This window comes from Kryptolebias marmoratus, linkage group LG20, assembly GCF_001649575.2.
Source record: "Kryptolebias marmoratus isolate JLee-2015 linkage group LG20, ASM164957v2, whole genome shotgun sequence".
In the NCBI taxonomy this organism is placed as follows: domain Eukaryota; kingdom Metazoa; phylum Chordata; class Actinopteri; order Cyprinodontiformes; family Rivulidae; genus Kryptolebias; species Kryptolebias marmoratus.
The window spans coordinates 20,617,526-20,634,283 of record NC_051449.1 but is presented as its reverse complement, the minus strand read 5'-3'; positions in this window follow the sequence as shown (position 1 = coordinate 20,634,283).

The following is a 16,758-nucleotide window of genomic DNA, read 5'->3' as shown; positions in this document are numbered from 1 at the left end:
ACAGCAGACTTGCTAAGAAATGGGAAATAACAAAGACTGGATCAGGCGAGTGGAGGGCATTAATATATCTACTCAGAAAATTGTATTTCTAGCAATTTCTAAAATTTTAATTTGACAAAACTGAGTTTAGCTTGTTGGTCTGGGCCTCCTCATCTGTCTCAGCTCTGTTTGTGGCATTTTGCCCACTTCTGCTTTAAATACTTTTTCCTTCTTATTTCTGCATCTCTGAGATTCTCTGCTGCACCATCACCACGCTCTAAACGTCAGTGATACGTTGAACTACAATGTACTAAAATGTTACTCACTACTGCACCAATACATGAGCTCCGCCCTGGCAGAACTCTCAGACTGAATCAGGAACTACAGCGCCTTGCTAAAGTATTCATGTCCTTTGGCATTCTTTCTCTTTTGTTGACTTAAAACCTGGGATTTATTTAGATTTTTCATTTGATTTAAAGCAATAATTGTACAGAAATACTTCCGATTAGAGAACTTATTTTAAAAATTTAATTTAAATCATTTCTAAAACTATAAAACTGAAAAGTGGCGTATGCTTATGTTTTAAATCCCTTTGCTTTGCAGCTTTCCTCATTTCCATCAGAAGCCACATAATAAGTTAAATAAAATTCACCTGTGAGTGATCTAAGAGTCAAAGGATCTAAAGCCGTCAAACGACATCCACCTGTTGTAACAGCCACCAGGATCAACACCTTTAAGGACTAAAACCAAGCAAGAGACATCAGGAAGATCAAGGCACTCTCCACACAGGTCAGGGACAAAGCTGTGGAGAAAAACAGATCAGGACTTGGTTATAAAAAAGAAATCCTAAACCTCGAACATTCCACAGAGCACCACTAAAACCTTTTTTTAAAAATGGGAAAATGATGCCACCACAGCAAATCTGTCAAAAGAGAGAGGGACTGAGTAAGGAGGACATTAATCAGAGAAACAACTAAGAGATGAAAGGTAATCCTGATGGAGCTGGGCCGCTCTTCTGCAGAGATCAGAGTATCTGTGTATAGGACCACTACAAGCTGCACAGACCTGGGCTTCATGGAAAAGTAGGCAGGAAAACGACAATGTTTAATGCAAAAAATAAGGCAGATTGTTTGGAATTTTCTTCTTCAAACATGTGAAAGAAAGTGCTGTGATCAGACGAGACCAACATTGAACTTTTAGAGTATTAAAGACAACACAGTGTCTGAAGCAAATCTACTATCTGTCATATGCTGAGAACACATCCTCATTGTGAAGCATGGTGGTGGCAGCATCATGTTGTTTTTCATTAGCAAGGAAACTGGTCAGAGTTGAAGGAAAGATGGATGGAGCAAAATACAAGTAAATTCTTGAAATGAACGGGTTTGAGTCTTCCAGACGTCTGAGGCTGAAACAGAGGTCCACCTTCCAGCAGGATAATGAGCCTAAACAATTGATGCTTTTAATAAAAAAATTAATTCAACTCCAGATTATAAGGCAACAAAATAGAAAGAATATGAAGAGGGGTGAATACTTTTGCAAGGTACTGTGCATGCTAGAAGATCACATCACTCTCGCAGGGCGGTGCAGCCATGGGAATCATGCCTGCGTTAGGTTGTTTCCATGGCTTTGTCACGATCATGGTCGAGCCAGCATGCTTCAAATTCTTAATGACCAGTCTGTTATATGGAAGACCCACGTCATGGATACACTGCCAACACTTTCCTCCACGCTCCATCCGGGACCTTGATAGTGTGCCACCACAACGATAAACCACCATGACCTCACTACACAAGTTTTGTTTGTGCTTAAAACCATTATGGGCCGATCACACTCTAACGAGGAGCTCTCTGTGTTCTTAATACACCTCTAAAAACCTGACAAGACCATCTATCTTCAGGTTGATTTTTTACATCATAAATGGGTCATCATCCAGTGAGAATGGAGTCTAAGTGAGATGTATCCCAGCTGAAACAGGAGCGTCTGATCACACTGGACCAGGGGACACACACACTGCTTTTGTAAAAAAAAAAAAAAAAGAGAGAGAGAGAGAGAAGACAGATTTACTGTAGAAATGGGCTTTCTTACTGCACATCTGCAAGCATCAGCTGCAAATGTTTCCTCAAGTAAGAACAGAACTCTGCATGTTTAAGTTGATAGAACAATGTTTAGTCAAAACTAACATGAAATGCAAGTTACCACATGCTGCACACAGTTAAAGGAACTAAAATGAGAACCAATGAGTGAAGCTGTCAAAACGTATCAAATTATTTCTGTCTGTTTTCATTAAACAGTAAAAGTCAATCAGCTTTTTTACTGTTCCAATAATCCTCCTTCAACAGATATTAGATTTTAACTTTCTGGGGCTCCTGACTGTTGAGCCTGTATGATATCAACCAGCATTAAAATTTTTTTTTTTTTTTTAAATTGAATATGTTATATTTTCTCTCTGACGAGTAGAAGGCCAACAAAGAGATGTAGGTCAGAGGTCAAGGCCCACAGGGCTGGTGAGAAATGATGTGTTCACAATTAAATCCATTCTGCTGGGAAGCATCTGAGTGTGAGAGCTGGTTGCCATGGATACGTCAGCCACCTAATGTGCAGGTTTGTTTACTACCTTGGCAGTTGGTGATTCAGTAAAGCACCCCATCCCTTTTGTATAGTGCACCCCTCCCATTCCCCTGCCATTCATCCATCATCGCCTCCTCCTCCTTACGGCTCTCCTCGCCGCTCTCCTACGCGTTACGACTGAAACAAATGACTCCTGTTCAAACACTAAGCCGTTAAGGAGGTGCGGGTGAAGTAATTTAAGCCGCTCTGACACTACTGGAAAATGGCAGAGGCTATCTCCCCCCTTCTCCATCCCTCTTTCTCTCTGTCATTTGCTCTCAAAGTGATGAGAAATGAGGCTCCTCGGAGCCTGGGCTCACTTTAAATGAGATTAAATGATTAAACTCTGGTTTGTTTTTGTGGCTCTGCAAACTGGGACCCTCTGCCTCGCAGAGAGGCCTTTCATCTTCTGCTTGATCTTTGCTGCACTTGTAGGTGGGACCTACAAACACTGCAGGATTCCCTTTCTGTTCAAGGTTCTGGTCATGATTCATAGTTCATTAAGTTAGCTGTAAAAGAAAAAAAACGTGGCGACGCGAACAGGAGCGCCTGCATGTAGGTGGATTCAACCTGTTCAGACATTTTTATTTTTCGTTACCAACCGAAAGCACGTAAAGACTGCAAAATATCAGTGGTCACTATGACAACAATTCAAATTAAATAAACTTCTGTATAAACAAAACAAACTTCTAATTGCTTTATTTATTTATTTATTTATGATTGAATCCTCTGCAGAAACTGAAGAGTTGTTGTGTTGGGGGGTTTTGAGGACACGAACAGAGAAAAGAACGAATGGCCTTTCATCTTTCAAGGATTTTCTTTACTATTATTATTAGTTTGTGAACTTTTATTGAGCGAGAAACAGTCATACTGGTTTCAGCAGTTTGGAGAGGCGCTTCAGTCACACATCCAACATGATGTCTAAACTTTTATTTGGTATCATAGTCCCAAACCTAAAGCTTTGAAATGTTTCACCTTTTTAAAAATGAGGAGCATCCAGACTGTTGTCAGCATCAAAAAGCCAGGTTCTGTGATGGTTTGGGCTTGGATCAGTGTTTTTGTTCATTTTTTTTTATTTACATGTCTTTGATGACAGCATTGAAGGGATATTTCAGCTCTTTGGAAGTGGGGTTTCTGTGGAAAACATATGAAGGATTCATATCTTACATATTGTAAATAGCTTTAAGAACAACCTCAGTTTGGAAAAATAAAGCTTAATTCTGACAGGAATGATGAGCTAATGGCTTGTCTGAATGCAACGAGGATCAAAGTGGATTTTGAATGAGTGAATGATGAATAGAATGGGTGGATACTTTATTCATCCCTGAGGGAAATAACTTTGTCACAGCAGTTTACATAAAATGAACTTCATTTTCTAATAGTATAATATGATAAAAAATATAATAGTCAGAAATAACATTAAATGATGATAAATGAGTCTGTTGGTGAATGAGCTCCTCTGTTTCTGTAGTCATGGAAGAGATGGGATTGATGTCCATGATGGAGAGCTGTTTGTTTTCTCTCACTGACTCAAATGCCTTCAAAGTTTTATCCAATATGTTTTAGAGCCTTATTAATGATTTTTATTTTTTAGTCTACTGGCATCCCTAACACTATTGCTGCTCCAGAAGACAGCACCTGTCACCACAGACTGATGAAACATCTGCAGCATCTTACTGCACACATTGAACGATCTGAGTTTCCTCAGAAGACAGTCTGCTCATCTCCTTTTTGCACACACCATCAGTGCTGGTGCTCCAGTCCAGTCCAGCCTGTTGTTCAGATGCACGCTCAAGTATGTGTAACTGTCCACACCTCCATTTCATTCTCCAGGATGTTGATGGGTGTGGTAGGAGACCTCCATACACTGAAGTCGACCACCATCTCTTTGGTCTTGGCTACATTTAGAAGTAGATGATTCCTGTGGAACCACTCCACAGCTTTGTCCACCAGTTTCCTGTACTGTGATTTCCATCCAACTCTAATACACCCCACCTTCATCTGAGAACTTCTTCAGGTGGCATGACTCAGAGTTGTATTGAAAGTCTGAGATGTAGAGTGAGCAGGAATGAAGCAGGAATACAGGTTGTTGGATGTGTCCAGACTGTCCTTCACAGGTTGAAGCCTGTGATCCTTCTCACACCTGCCCACACAACTCTATTGTTGTTCTTTTCAAGTCTTGCCTTAAGTTTCTGTTTAAGTTGCTACACCCCCTCAGCCCAACCTTTAATTATTTCTGTATTCGCTTTAACTCATCCTTGTTGCCGGACCTGAAGGCCCTCTGAGGGAGTTTCAGGTTGCTGGTGATCCAAGACTTGTTACTGGGGAAACAGCACACTCTCCTTGTTGAGACAGTGGTGTCCTGACACAAGTTTATGTAGTCTCTAACACAGTTTGTTATTGCAATGATGTCATCCCCATGCAGCATCCAGAGCACATCCCAGTCTGTGGAGTTGAAACAGTCCTGCAGAGTCTCAGAGGTCTCCTGACTCCACCTCTGCACACACTTCACGAGGACAGGCAAACCACAGAGACGTACTGCAGAGCAGTGGCTCTGTAAGCATGTGTTCCATTTGCATACAGGAAGTCCAAGATTTTATTGTCCCGTGTGGTGCAATTAACAAACTGGCGGAAGGTGGGAAGGGTAGAGTCCAAGCTGGTGTGGCTGAAATCACTAGTAATGACAATAAAAGCTTTTGGGGTTTTTAGACTGCAGCTTAGTAATATAGTAAAGTTCAATGTTTGGCAAACATAGACAGTCAGTCATGGTGACATGTCCAGCATTGCACACTGTTTATTCACAAACACTGCAATCCCACCTCCTCTTGTTTTACTCTCAGCGAAGCATCTCTGTCTGCTCAAACCAGTGATGCAGGCACGGCAGTCTTAGAGGTCTGCGTGCAGCACATATTACTACACTGTCAGTACTCCCTCTGAGTCTGAGTCTGTGCCCACAACTCATCCAACTTATTCACCAGCTATCTAACGTTTCCCATAATGATGAACAGAACTGAAGGTTTGAACCTCCTCCTCCTCCTACTCTCGCCATGACCTTCGCTTCAGCTCTGCACCTGTGATTTCCTCTGGGATCAACATCTTCATAGCATCTTCCGTCAGCAAAAAGTGTTTAAAATTATCAGTAGAACCAAATAAAGCAGTAAAAAAGCACTGTATCTATTGTAGCTGAAAGAATTTTTATGATTACGAGGCTAATTTAGTTTCCTCTCCAGGGATGTTTGAACATATACTTTAAATATACTCTGCCTTTTGTGTGAATTTCTGAATGTTTTGTTTTTAATATAGAAAGCTAAATTATATTTTCTTACAAAACATGAAATTTACTCTTTGGTTATGAAGAACATATTTACATGAATTTCTTTTTTAAAAGCCCGTCTTCATGTGCATCAAGCATTAAGCCTCTACGTTTTCCATTAGACCAGGACTGCCTTTAAAAAACAGATATCATTTCATGACCTGACTCGGATATTCAGACTCTGTAGCACTCATTATTCTGCACAGTGAATCATCCAAGGAAAGACGCATGAAATAAAACACTTTCTTGGAGCGGAGTGGGGACTTATATCTTTAGGAACCCCAAATCTTTTCCTCTTCAGTGGAGCTGATCACAGAACTCAACCCAAGTTATGACTTTTCTTCTCTTTTTCTCCTTACACTTCCTGTTAACACAATAGGCCATTTTTCTTCACCAAGCAACAGAGAAAGATTGATGTGCAGCCCAGGCTAATATCACACTTTCTCTTCCAGTCTGCCTAAGAAAACAACAGATCGGCTAGAGTGAGTATAAATTCCTTTACTGCGATCAGTCACAATGCACGTTAAATTTATTACAAGAGCTGTTTTTTAGGTCTTCTTCATCCTGGATGGTGACCCCAGCTGTGGTCTTCACAGCCTATTAGAACGTGGCTGGATCCTAACAAATTTGGCCCAACTCTGACTGTGTCAGGATGCAGCGACTTGGTAAAATAGGAATCTTCAATTGATGGACCACGGTCCAGATTCAGACCCAAATGAAGTTTTATCTAGACCCAGATCAGTGGTTAAATTTAAATCAAATGTTTGTTTGTTTGTTTTACTTATCTGTAAATGTTTTTTTCTTTCTCCTGTTTTAGTGTATTGGTTTGACAGGACAGTCCGGTCATCTTTAAAGTGATGTTCTGTTTAATAGTTATCAGCTGTGACATCAGTCATTTGGCACTTTCACTAAACACTTCAAGCAGGGAGATGTAATTGGGGAAGTGGTAGAGGTGGCAGAACGGGTCAAAGCCAAACCTCCCTGATGTGACTTTGTGCCATGAAGTGAGGTACTAACAGAGCCGAAATGGTCCACATGTGATAAAGTGAGATGGCTTTGCAATGTGATGAAGTGATGACATACAGTGTGTGCGACCACCCGCCTTCGAGATTAAACAACAACAAAACAGATTTATTAACAAGGGAGGGTTGAGAATGCATAACAACTTTACATTTAGTTAAAAAACATTTGATCTAAGCATAAAGATGATCTCTAAACTGAGTTAATTCGTCATGTTCTGAAAACAATACGAGGGAGATGTCGGTCAAAAAGCAAAGAGCTTCAAGTCTCTTTTGGTTCCAGGAAAACTTGCTCCATTTCTAAAAGCTCATATTTATTATTAGCTAACGTAGCATTCTTTCAATATGAAAAAGAGTAGTTTTATAAGCATAAAAAAAACATTAAACAAATCTGGCATTCGTTTGGCTAGCCATTAGCTGAGGCTGGATGAAGACTTTTGCCTCGTTCTCCATCCTTTGTGCTTTATGGCTGATGTCACGGCTGATAAGGTACTAACTACTGATAACTATTAGACAGAACATGAACATGGACAGAACCTTGGACTGTCCCTTTAACAGCTTTTTAGGTTTTAGAATTCATGTTTTTCTTATTTCTATGATTAAAATTTTAATACCAACCTCTGGCGTTTCCTCATTAATGAAAATGTTTGTCCTCAGTTCCTTCACTTACCACAGTTACCATGGTAACCCTTTTACATGTCATTGGTTTATTTGTTTTTTGTTTGCTTGTTTCTTGCATTTTCATGTTTTGTTTTGTTTTTATCTGGTGTAAAGCCCTTTGTCACACTTTCTTTATGAAAGGTGCTTTATGAATAAAGATCGATTGATTGGTATTTTCCCACATTTACTGCAATTTATTTGAGGAGGCACAGCCTTTATAGCATTTACAATAATTCCCATGGTCTGACCTGCAGTTTCCCTCTGGTATGTGATAAAGACTAGGGGGCCATTAAGTTTGAGTTCAGGGGCCCCCGAGGGCCTTGCTAAATACCTTGTTAGCGTTTAAAAACTCATTTTGTTTGCCCTTTTCTTATATAAGGGAACACCCCCTGTAGACCTCACCAGCACCCTGCACGGTCTGACCTTCTTCTGGCTGATTTTCTGAGGTTGTGGGCTAATCATCCATTATCAGAGGGATATAAGTTTTTACATTTATTAAAAACTCTTAATATGTGACATCAAATTAGTTGTGAAATCTGAACAGATTTACCTGGTAATGCTACAAAAAAATATATGTCATATTTGAAAAATGTAAATTAAAAACTTTGAAGTTTTCATTTGTTCTTTTTCTTTTTTTCTGTAAAACTTTTCAAGTTAAAAGGCAGCACTCTGATGGATTTTCTGTGTCAGACTAAGTGTTTTTACTCTAACGTGAGGGGGCTGTAATCATAACTTCTCCATTTACAATATTATAGGTTTTTCCGTGCTGTTTGGACAGAAATAACGATGATGTGTTGACATGATGCATACTCAGGAATAGAATGAAAACCAGATGATCAAGGTTTTATTTTAGTCCACTGTTTCCTAAACACTCTGCATCACCAAGAGTTTTGGTGCTACTATAAACACAGACAGGTTTGGCACCTGGATGAGCTGGAATAGGGGAGGAGGGTCAGCGGAAGTAGACCATGTTAAAAGCGAGGGAGGTGGAAACTACCCATAGCAGAGGAGACGCAGCTCCGTGCAGCATAGAAACGCTGGTGGAAGTGAGTCAATCTGCTCCTACTGTGCGAGGGGTGAGTAATGGTGTCGCAGACAGAGCTGGATACTGGAGTGAAAACAAAACGCTGTAGTCATGGTTAACAGGTTGCCAAGGCAACAAACACGGCGCAATGAAGTGCTCCCAATCTGAAGCAATCACACTAAATGATCTTAAAGGCCCTTTAATTCAAAGCTGCTGCAGATAAACTCCTTCATGTCCTCTTGTTACAATCACCAGGACCACTGATGATCCGTTTAAACGCTGAGATCTAAGGCGATGACTCTCATTTCATCTGCTCTGCATTATTTTATCACATGATGGACAGCAGAAAGCCAGCAGGGGACTCGGAGCACAGAAACTCTGATGACTCACCACACTAAAGAAAAACATGCGTTTGAACCTTAATTTGAATTTCCAAGGAAAATTTGGAACATTTACCCTGATGATGATTCTCCATTATCGCTTTTTTCCTTTGGTTCCTGACAGGCTGACGCCTTTGAAAAGACACTGCTGCTAATTTGAAATGGTGTTCTGTGGGCAAATGAACAATTATTATCATACCTGTTATAGACAGCTCTTTGAACGACTTTAGTTTGGAGAAACAGAGTTTGTGTTTGGCAGCAGTGTTTATTTTGTTGATGCAATATTTTTTTAGATTTTTAGTTTTCCATCTTTATTCCAGAGGAAAACGAGACGATAACTAGATAAAAGCTATTGCATGAGGACTAAAACTATGACAAAAGCATTTTGCGTTTTCATTGATAAAATAAAACCAGGACCAAAAATGTCTGACAAAGATCGGATCTAATCAGATCTAAATCTGTTGTGTGGAAAGGTGGGATGAGTTTGGCAAATATCCATTCAGAACTGATCTCTGAGCAGAACAAACATCTGATCTGTTCACAGTAATCCCGTCCAACTAGCTTCTGTGCACGCTCCTAAACTCAAGGAAAAAGACCTAAACCCCTGGGAGAAAGAAAAGATTGACACATCTAAACGTCAAGTAAACAAGACGCTGTCATGTGAGGTAACAGTTGCTGATAAAAACACAAACATGAAGCAACATTTGGACCAATTTATTAATCTGATAATCTGTGAAATAATCCAGCTCCTCTGGCTCCTCCCACTGGTCCTGCTGCCATTTGCAGAAATACACAGCTCCCGGTCAGAAACAACCAATCAGGGCCAGGAGGCGGGTCTTAGCAGTGTCAATCAATCATCTTTACCTGTCTGTTGTGGACAGCCCCCTCAGTGGACGTGCTGTGACCGCCCTGCATGTGCACGCCTCTTCCATCCAAAACGGTGGCGCCAAAGATGCAACGGGCGAAATCCCAAACGGAAGAAGAAAAGCAACACAGCCGATTGAGGAGATTTACTGCTGTCAAGATTGGGATCATTTATTACTCAGCGATTACAAGAACACAGGAACGGTGTCAAAATCCTGGCGAGAAATCCGCACGCCATTGTTTTTTCTTCTTGCCTTCTGAACAGGCAGTAAACAAATCAGCACATCGTTGCTGCTTATGGTTGTAGTGGCAACTATAAACCCCTGAGTGGAACGCTCTGGTGCTGCTGAACTGTGTTTACAGCTTACAATGCAAACCAGACTCTAAACACCAACAGACCAAGGCCATACAAAATAACTCATATAGTCAAAGTTATAAGTTAGGCTGTCAAAAAGATCAGGTCTGACAGTGTTATTAATTAGATATATTTAATTTCAACGTTTATAGAAGTTCAGTTATTGAAATATTTACCAGTGAATGGTAAATCATTTTCTCAAATTTAGTTATTTGCTCTATTTCACCATAAATAATATTAGTAGTAGTATTTGCATTATTAGTTTGACTTCTTTCACAGAGTTTATTCAAGAGCATGATGCAGATTCCTGTGAACGATACATGTTTTATCCAATCACAACAGATTTACTGTCCTTTGTTTTGTTTTTGTTTTTTCTTTCTTTTACGAACAAATAAAGCCAGATAAATAAAATTATTTGGAGCAGCAGTCCACTTTGGTCTTGGCTGTGTTTGGACTAGCCGTTAGCTCATCAGTCCAGTCAGAATTAAACTTTGTTTCTTCAAACTGAGGTCATTCAAAGAGCTTTCTACAACAGGTAAGATAGTGATTGTTCAAACCCATTTCACAGAACCCCACTTTAAAACAGAAGAAATACCCATTTACCTTGGTCAGAGTGAAAACTGAAAAAAGTATAAATGCAGGAGTTTTTGATGTGAATTTTTTGGTGTTTTCTTACAACAACAACAACAACAACAACAAAACAAAAAAAACAAAGTCAGAGCCGTTTTCCCCTCAGTGGAGTTGATTCTGGTAAAAGCAGAAAATGTTTCTGATAACTTTCCCTTAAACAGACCCCGGCCAAATATTATTTTATAACTTTTCTAATTTCAAAGAGATTTTGCGGCAAACCGCTTCCTTCTCTCCCATAATAAGACTGACAGAAAAGAATTTTCCTGACATTAACTAAAAGTTATGAGGAGAGTAAATCGGACAAGAAGTACAACAGTTTGGTCCAGAGCTGGCGTTTCCCACCGTTTGCATGTCTGCTTGTTATGTTGAAGGCATTTTTACGAGTTAAGTGCATCATGAGATTTCAAACACTAATGTGGAAATCCTAAACAATAAGAGGCTTGAGGGTAAAATCATCTGAGACACAAATTGATAGCCTGGGGTTAGATTTTTCCTTTATTTGTGTGTGTGTGTGTGTGCGTGTGTGTGCATGCGTGTGTCGTTTTCAGCTCTCCCAGGAAGCTGGGGGACCAGATGAGACCCTGTCAAGATGGAATCAGTTTGTTCTTTGTGATTTTTTTTACAAATGTAAACTCATTTATTGTATGTACTTAATTTTACAGTCCACTGTAAATGATATTTACCAGCTTGGTAAGATTTGAAACGGAGACGGAGGTCTACCTTCCAGCAGGACGATGAGCCGAACGATGACAGAGGTTTAAGGAGAACCAGTTAAATGTCCTGGATTAGTCCAGTTAAAGTCCAGACCTCAGTCCAGCTGAGAATCTGTGGTTTGGTTTAAAGATTGTTGGACCCAAGCAGCACCATCCAACCTGAAGGAGCTGCAGCAGTTTGGTCATGAAGAGCAGACAGAAACTCCAGATGTTAGATGGACAAAGATCATGGAGACGGACCTGAAGAGATTTACATTTATTAAAATTGTGCAAAAAAGGGTTTTTTTTCTCCATTTCACTTCATTCATCTGTAATATGTTGTGTAGGTTTATTACCTATAAACAAACTCATTTAAAAATTAATTTAATTTCCAGCTTTTAAGGCAGCAAAATAGAAACAATACGAAAAAGGTGAATTTTCTTTGCAGCCCACTGTATCCAGATGTAGCTTAAAAACGTATCATTTGGAAAAATGATCCTTTGAAAAGATGATATTTTGATTAGTTTAGTAAATAAATGAATCAGTCCTCAGTAATAAAGTCATTGAACAGGTTTGAACAATGAAAGGTTTCCTCTGAGACCCCTCGGTGTTGTTTCTGCAGCTCACAGACTCATCATCATGCTGAAAAGTGAAAAAGTTACTTTTCTAGAGCAAACTGCAAGTTTTCCTTCAACTTTTGCTTGTTTAGCACAATCCATCATTCCTTCAGTCCATTTTCTCCAACTCCTTTGATGAAAATCTCCCCTAAAAAAAGATGCTGTGAAGGTCAATTTCAGCCAGGAGTGAAGCCGGCCTTTTCTTGGCAGGTTTGTTTGGTGGCATTCTCTTTTCATCTTACATTTATTGATTTAATGACTCTGGGATCCTCACACAGGATGCTTTATTGTCTGACCTGAGTCTTACCTTAATTGCACTTTTCTAGAACTTTATAAAAGTCAGATTTCCCACAGGGGGACAGAACTGAGCTGATTCTGACGGCACGGATCTTCATTTTGGGACTTAAGGAAGCTACACATGCATGTACAGTACAAATCCTAAAGCTAGTATCTCACCGGGCTGTTGGGCGACAAAATGCATTCAGAAGTTTCCAAAATGTCTCAAACTGTTTCTGAGGGTTCTCAGTTTCCTCACAAGTAGCAGGGACTTGCTCCAGGTTTGCAGAAATTTTGATTTTAAAAACATTTTCTAATTAGTCCCCAGCAGTTGCAGCCCAGTGAGATACGACTTAGATACTACTAAGAAGCTTTTTGTTTGTTTTTTCACAAAAAAAGAGAAATTGCCTTTTCTCTTTTATTTTATTTTTTTCTTTCTTTTTCTTGCTTTGTTTTTGGAAGATTTTTCACTACACATCCATGGTGCCTTTTTCAGGTCAGTATTGTTCATATTTTGAACGGAGAAGACAGATGGAATCCATGTTATACAGAGAAGGATTTTAGTTTCACTTTTCCAATACTTACAGTGCAGATTTGAATCTAATCCCCAGCCTATTTTACTCCAGTTCACACCTTCATGCAGGTGAATCAAACATCTCTTTGTGGATCAGGTAAACAACAAATCTAATGACCCTCAGGAGGGAAGGGAGGGAAAGTTATTCTAAATTCAGCTCATTTAAAGAGAGCAGCCCACTGCAGTTTGATAGCTTTGAACCTGACACGTTTTAGTTTGATTTGAGAATTCTCTTAGATCAGAAGCAAAACATTTTCATCCATCCATCAATCCATCTATTTTCTGTACCCACTTTTACCTTCTCAGGTTTCAGGGGAGCTGGTGTCCATCTCCAGCAGTCACTGTGTGAGAGGCTGTGACACCCTGGACAGGTCTCCGGTCCATCACAGGGACACATAGAGACAAACGAGACAAACAACCATTCACACTCTCACTCTCACCTAGGGACGATTTAGCGTTACCAATGAACCAAACAGTCATGTTTTTGGTCTGTGGGAGGAAACAGGATAACCTGGTGAAAACCCATGGATGAACGAGGACAACATGCAAACTCCACCCAGGAAGGCTGAGAGGAGAACCTGTGACCTTCTTTCTTTTAGGCAACAGCTTGAACCACTGCTTCTTCACTGATTTCAAACAGTTAAAAAAAAAGGTCCAGTTTCATCAAAACTGGAAAAAAGTTCCTTGTTTAAGCCTGTTAATGTGTCACAATTTACTTGAGTTTTTACTGTTTAGGAAAATCCTAAAAAAAAACCCTGAAGGCCGAAGTTCAAGATGATGATTATTTATTTATTTAAGTCCAGCAACATTTTTTTGTTTTTGCTTTAAACGAACCTAAAGTCATAGAGATCAGGGCTGTTCACCCTTGAAACAAAGTTTCCTGTAGAAGACACAGGAAACAGTGACCTGCACTCACACTGCTGTCACACATTCAACAATGACAAATGCGTTTGGCAATAACCGAGAGACTTGCAGTGTCACATGGTGCTGCTGTGAGGTCACTTCTGTTTTCAGCCGCTTCAACAAACCCAGCAGAGTAGGTTATTATTGACCTATGAGGAGCGCTGAACGTCTCAAAGCAGCTGATCTCATGTCAGTCAGCAGTCTGGCTGAAAATAGCAGCACAACATCTGATTTCTGTTTGCACAGTGCTGAGCTCTGGCTTTAGGGAACTGGACTAAAAGGCACACACTGACGTTTGAGAAAGTGGAACTTGTTTGTTTTAGCAATTTATGGTTAAAAATCTGCCAACACACAAAAAAAAACTGCCGCATATTTGGAGGATTACTGAGCCTCAAATGACATATTTTTCACTCCAGTGTCCCCCCTGAGCCTCACAGGGGACATCAGAGGGGTGTCTACAATAAAACACTGTCAGTTACCAGATGTTAGTGTGAGATAACAGCCGCTGAAAGTGAATTAGGGATGTTTTCTCAAAAAGGACCAAAAACATTTTGGAAGTTTGAGCATGAACACATGATACACACCACAGTAATGGTTTCGCATCACTATCATGTAAAAATCCACTACAACATGGATGGTGAAGTCCTCAGGTGTGCATTAAAAGAATACACACCTTAAGATCTGATACGTCATGATTGTTCGTGGACGGTTTTAAGAATTGCTACAAAATTTTGGGAGCAAAATCGTGGTGGTTTCGCTCTGTGGTGGCAGTGTGTTCGTGACGCACAGCGAACTGGCTTGATCATGGAGTCCAGTGCCAGGGCAGGGCCCGGGCGTGATGCAACTGCGGAAGCACATGGTAGTATTGTTGTGAGGAGAGAGCCCCAGGGACAGAAAACAGCTGTAAGAAACCTATTTGACAAGTACTAAGAGTGTAGCAGTATCATAACAATATAACACTGAAGGTTTTACAAATATGCTGCCATCCAGCTTCGTTCTAATAGGTCATGTAGCGAAAGCAGAAGGGTTGTCATCCATTGTGAAGGGAGCCTTGGGGAGAAAAACAGGCTGCTAACAGAAAAGCTGCAGGAAATGAATGGTTGAAATGAGGCAATTTATACAAAAGGTCTCCTCAAGTAGATGATGGAGGTTTTCTGTCCTCTAAAGTGGATCTCAGGGTACACTTTGTTCCTGGAGGTCAACGGTAATGTGCTCAGAAAGAGATTTCAGTGCCGTCTCTCTGTACCTTACATCGGGAGTTCACTCTGCCTACTACCACACTGAGGTTTGAAGAAAATGTGCCTAAAATGTTAAAGAAACACGTTGAGAAAAAAAAAGGTATAAAAGGTATATTTGATGTGCTGCAAGAGTTAAACCCAGAAGAGAGAACAGAACTCTGCTGCCCTCTGCTGGAGAGATGTATTCATGTTCAACAAGACTTTATAGCTGCTGAAACTGATTCTCCTTGTTTTCTCTTGATAAACTGACATTTATCAGTTTCTCTCAGCTCCATTGTTTTGATATTTTTCATTCTTTTTGTTCATAATTTTTAGTACTCATTTACTCAACAGCAACAAATATTTTCAGCTAATAAAATCCACGGCTACATGTCTGTCTGTTTGCAAAGTCAGTATCCTGAAAATTATTTTTAACCTATAGTTTTCTGAAGCTACAGTGCTTCGAGGTTTAATTTGTAGTTAAACAACTTTTGAAACAGTCATAGCAGTTCTTTTATTGTAAAAAAAAAAAGAGCTGCCAAAAATACATTTATCAAGGGTTTTAATGGAACTTCATATAAATGAAACAAACACAAAGTGATCCAAGTGTTTTTCTACCTGGAGTATTGAGCATGCATCAGGACAAAGTGATCTTGTAAATCTTCTAAATTTATGTTTAATTAATGTGGCTCTGAATCAGGAGAGAAGATCTGTGAACAGCAGAGTGCCAATTAAACACCATCCAGGTCTTATTACACCCGAGGGAGTGTATCTAACTGCTGAAATAAGACCTGAAAACAGCTGAAGAAGAGAGTACCTGCTGTCTGAAACTACAGAGCAGAGGCAAAAACAGAGAACAAAGTGTCAAAGGTAACAGCTCTCCAAACATGTGGTTATGCTAACTGGGCGTTTGTGAATTTAGTGAGGACTTCCATAAAAAAATGAAAAAAACACTCCACAGAACAGAACAAAGACAAGAACAAACATAGGAACATTCTCATCCCTTATGTTGCTGGAATATCTGAAAAACTCTGAAGGATTTTCTCCAAACACAACATCCCAGTACATTTCAAACCCAACAAGACTCTCAGACAGAGGCTGGTCCACCCTAAGGACAAAACACCCAAACCCAAACTGAGCGGAGTTGTGTATGCAGTTCAGTGCAGCGAAGAATGTTCAGACCTTTATATCGGAGAGACCAAACAACCTCTCCACAGACGCATGGCTCAACACAGGAGAGCCACCTCTTCGGGACAGGACTCAGCTGTCCACCTACACCTCAAGGATAAGGGACACTCCTTTGAGGACCAAAATGTTCATATTTTGGACCGAGAAGCTGGATGGTTTCAGAGGAGGGTGAAGGAAGCCATTTATGTCGAACAAGAAAAAACAACAGAGGAGGTCTCAGATTTCAGCTTTCAAAAACCTACAATAGAGCGTTAAGCCGGATTCCCAGTCAGTTTTATTCTTGTTGCAAAATGCCACAAGAATCGAGAAGTTTGTTTGTTTTCTCGAGCTGTCAAGAACAAGAACAACATTTGTTTAGGTCAGGACATTTCATACTTCATGAAAAAATCAAGCACAGAACTCCTGGGGAGCGTTTACAACGTTCTCCCCCTGCAGGACTGATTGCCTCCTGCCAGCGTCA